Source organism: Bos indicus, chromosome 4, assembly GCF_029378745.1.
Source record: "Bos indicus isolate NIAB-ARS_2022 breed Sahiwal x Tharparkar chromosome 4, NIAB-ARS_B.indTharparkar_mat_pri_1.0, whole genome shotgun sequence".
Taxonomy (NCBI): Eukaryota; Metazoa; Chordata; class Mammalia; order Artiodactyla; family Bovidae; genus Bos; species Bos indicus.
Genome location: NC_091763.1, coordinates 19303406 through 19308096, shown reverse-complemented (window position 1 = coordinate 19308096; position 4691 = coordinate 19303406). Strand labels below are relative to the sequence as shown.

At 37.8% G+C, this 4691-nt stretch overlaps 1 non-coding gene across 1 annotated transcript; it reads left to right on the top strand.

Annotated features, from left to right (window-relative positions):
• The first annotated feature begins 4313 nt into the window (after window positions 1–4313).
• Window positions 4314–4463, top strand: LOC139182836 (small nucleolar RNA SNORA62/SNORA6 family). Its single transcript, XR_011566404.1, has one exon. It is a non-coding gene; the product is annotated as a small nucleolar RNA SNORA62/SNORA6 family (small nucleolar RNA).
• The last annotated feature ends 228 nt before the right edge of the window (window positions 4464–4691 follow it).

The following is a 4691-nucleotide window of genomic DNA, read 5'->3' as shown; positions in this document are numbered from 1 at the left end:
AACTGTTGGTAGAGATCAGGGAGGAGCTGTAATCAACGTATTAGAGTGGGGTGTTCCATTTTTCCATATTTTGATTACCAGTTTCTCATAAACAATTGAGCGTGGCTTAAAAAGAGATTTAGAAGGTCATTTATGTGTTACTAATCTACATTTTCATAGAATTTTAAGTCTTTCAAATTGTTGTGTTATATATATTTAGAAACAAGACTCTGGTTTAACAGCAATAGCAAAAGCATCCTCGCATTGTCAGGAGTGGTGTTTTCAATTTGGTTAGCTTTCAAAACACCCATGAGTTATAACATTAGGAGCATATTAATCTGTACAATTTGAACATTAATAGATTAGCATTCACGTTTATACATTTATATGATTAAAGCTTAAAGAGCACAATTTCTATTTTAATACAAATCAGTGTCTACATGTCTGTTTGGATGATTGGGAGTTCTTCGAATTTATAATTAGCATCTAACAACTGCTAAACAGGTATTATAAGAAAGAAAGTCAAACAATATGAAACATGAAACAGAATGCCACATTGTAATAACATCGGTAACCCAAGTTTTATCTGCTTTGTGTTAAATGCACTATGCTGCCGCTGCTGCTGCTAAGTTGCTTCAGTTGTGTCTAACTTTGTGACCCCCATGAATTGTATAGTCTGCCAGGCACCTCTGTCCATGGGGATTGTCCAGGCAAGGATACTGGAGTGGATTGCCTTGCCCTCCTCCAGGGGATCTTCCCAACCTAGCGATTGAACCCAGGTCTGCCCTATTGCAAGCGGATTCTTTACTATCTGAGCCACCAGGGAAGCCCAGGAATATTGGAGTGGGTAGCCTATCCCTTCTCCAGAGGAACTCCCCAACCCAGGAATCAAACCATCGTCTCCTGCATTGCAGGCAGATTCTTTACCAGCTGAGCTAAAGGATACACATGTGAATCAGTTATGTAGATAAAAGAACTGATTAGAATTTATTTTTCTCTAAGGCTTTTTAACATTTAATTATTCTACTAATTCATTTTTGGCTGTGCTGGGTCTTCATTGCTGTGTGCTGGTTTCCTCTTGTCGTGGCGAGTGGGGGCTACTCTAGCTGTGAGGCATGGGCTTCTCATTGTCATGGCTTCTTTTGTTGTGCAGCACGGGGCTCTATGCCGCGGGCTTCATTAGTGGCAGCCCACGGGCTGAATAGTTGTGGCTCCTTGGCTCTAAAGTATGGCTCAGTAGCTGTGGTGCACAGGCTTAGTTGCTCCAAAGCAGGTGAGATCTTCCCAGACCAGGGCTCGAACCCATATCCCATTGGTAGGCAGATTTTTAACCACTGGATCACCAAGGAAGTCCCTCCCAAAGGATTTTTTTATTGCTTACCTTTAATTAAACAATAATGGAAAACTAAACTGTAGTACAGTAAAATTTTCTATTTGTGGGGATAAGAAATAAGCCTAATTATAAAACATAAAGAAAGGAACTCAGTTATATTGAAGAATGAGAAAATCATATTTCAGTTCAGACTATATATACATTTTTATAAGTGATTTTTCAGACTGTATATTTTTATAAATCATACATATATGTTATCGTCATAAAGCCATATATCATTATATCATTTTTCATATATACCATACACCATTTTTCAGACTCTAACTCCATATAGACATACACACACACACACAGAAGTCGCTCAGTCGTGTCCGACTCTTTGCGACCCCATGGGTTGTAGCCCACCAGGCTCCTCAGTCCATGGGATTTTCCAGGCATGAATACTGGAGTGGGTTGCCGTTTGCTTCTCCAGTATAGACATACAGACATACCCATAAATACATTGACACTGACACTTGGGTACAAACATGAAAAGAATTTCATTTAATTTACAGGACAGTGTTTTGAGGTTTTTAAACACTTAGGATAATTTTCTGTGGCTCAACTGGCATTTTGGCTATGGTTATTAAGACTTGGAGTTACAGCAATAAATTTAATTCAATCTTATTAAAGTGCTAGTTTATCTTTAACTGACTAATAGGATCACGAAATACTGATGTGTCCAACTTGACCTTCTTAATGATCCGAATCAATTATTCCAGCAATATATCTTTGTAGTTACTTCATTAATGGCCTTGCTAAGGTACCCCCAGTCTCTGAGAATAGACCCTGCTTTACCTAAACGACTCACTATGCCATCGCTTAATAAATTAGTTTAAAAAAATTCTGCTCTCCTTTAAAGAATATTCAGACTGAAGACAAAGCTGCTTTTATTGTGGCTTGACTGCCATTCCTGCTTAACGTACATTAGTTCTGTTAAATGTAACACATTGAGTGAATACATGGGGAAAGATATGGCCTAGGTAACTGCTGTCTTTTCATCCTAAGTTTTCTGAGTCTCAACTTCGGAGCCCTGGTTTGTAAAATGAGGCTCTAAGTCCAAAGTAGAGGAAATGTAAAGAATATTTGCTTCTCCCCTCCTACTGTCCCCACTTTCAAACTAATTTAAAAAATTGCCAGATTACTATTATATATTTATCATATATCCTCCTCCTTGAAGTCAAATAAGGAGTTAACAGGGCATAATTAATCAATTATTTTATTTAAATATTTATTTCCTAATGTGCATTTCTATGTCTTCCCTTTCAGCTTGAAGAGGAAGTATTTATATGTATACTTTGCTTGTGCATAATTTTCTATCCTTCTTTTCACGTGCATCTTCCCCCCTCTTATGGCAGTTGTCGGCGGCTGTAGTCCAGACACCTTGAGTTGAACATCACTTGAGACGGTTCTTGGGTAACTGAGAATTTAATCCCTTTTCACACCCTTTTTACTAGCAAGAGAACCAATAAGGTTAGAAGGAATGATCAGAGAGTTTTGCTTTACTGCAGCTGCCACTTAGATTCATGGAGGTCTGAGTAATAAGCATTGTTGAAAAAAATGGTTTTGATCACTTTAGATATTTTTAAAAAATCTTGACAAAAAGAATAGGGAGGGAAAATGGAAGTATGTCTGATTAACAAATTTAAGGTAATATACTACTAACTCTGTTATTCTGTATTCTTCCAGAGGTTCTTTATAGATGCAAATGTAAATATCTTTTAATTTTCTTCCTTCAAAGAAATCATGATATAAGATTATTCTGTGTTTTATGTTTTAAAAATTTTACGTGTGTTTAAAAAAAACCAGGCATATATTTGCATACTAGACTTATTTTTGATTGCTAACAGAATGATGGTTCAAAATGCAAAAATAAAGACAAAAAAACCAAAACTGAATCTTTGTTTTTTGTGTACAAATGTATATTTATAAGGATTTCCCAAGTGGCTCAGTGATAAAGGACACACTTGCCAATGCAGCAGACACAGGAGACAGGGTTTGGATCTGTGAGTCTGGAAGATCCTCTGGAGAAGGAAATGGCAACCCACTCCAGTATTCTTGCCTGGAAAATCCCATGGACAGAGGGGCCTGGTGGGCTACAGTCCATAGGGTCACAAAGAGGCAGACCCAACTGAGCATGTATGCATGCAAGGCATGGAATTATAAACATGTAATTTTTAAGTGCTTAGTGATTTGGTAGGCATCATTAACAGCTATGAACTTTCACTTTTCTCTGAAAGACAGTTATTATCTAATTCTGGAAATAAGGTACACATGCCTTTGAAAAGCTAATCCTTATGTCAATGTATTGTAGTTTTCGTATGTATCTAGAAGACATTATGTCCGTGGAACTCATTCTTGTCATTTGATACCAAAACTTCTTTTCATAGAAAAATTGCTTTTTTATTTGTGTAATGAAGAATTTAAGAATTCAAAAAAACTGCAGAAAAGAAAGTGATAAATATTATCTCCGGTCTCACTACCCCCAACAAACAATGTTAAGTGAACATTATTCCATAATTTTTCTATGTATGTATATAAATAGAGGCTAGAAAGAAAGCTTTGAAAAATATTTTTCATGAAACAGGATCATGTTGTGATATCTTAAGAATGAAATGCATTGTTTTATTTGAATTTAGAGGTAGCAAATTAGAAGGACTGATGCTGAAGCCCCAATACTTTGGCCACCTGATGCAAAGAGCTGACTCATTGGAAAAGACCCCTGGGAAAGATTGAAGGCAGGAGGTGAAGAGGATGACAGAAGATGAGATGGGTGGTTGGTATCACTAACTCAATGGACATGAGTTTGAGCAAACTCCAGGAGATAGGTAAGGTAAGGAGAAGGACAGGTAAGCCTGGCATATTGCAATCCACGGAGTGGCAAAGAGTTGGACACAACTTAGTGACTGAACAACAACAAGAGGTAGCAAATGAAAATAAGATGGAGTGAAAGAAGTTGCTAACTGCACATTGTTAACATTTGGAGTTGAGGCCACTGGCCAATGAACTCACAAGTATAGGCAGTGTGCTCCACGAGGGGCAAGTTTTTTGAAAACACCACAAGGGTTTCTGGCCCAATGAGTGGAATTTAATAGTAATACTTGCTACAGAAGTATTATTTTAAGATTGAGTTGATGTATCCTGCTGTAAGATCCTAAAAAGGGAACTCACTCAGTGGGTCTGATGTAGTGGATGCTATGCCGAGAAGTTCTGTTTGTGCGTGGCACCATCTTCCAAGAACACCCATGGGAGGTCATGCCTGATTTCCACTCCAGATCCTGAAGAGACTGAAATGGAAGAGCAGGCTGCAGCTGAGAAGGCTGTAACCAAGGAGGAACTT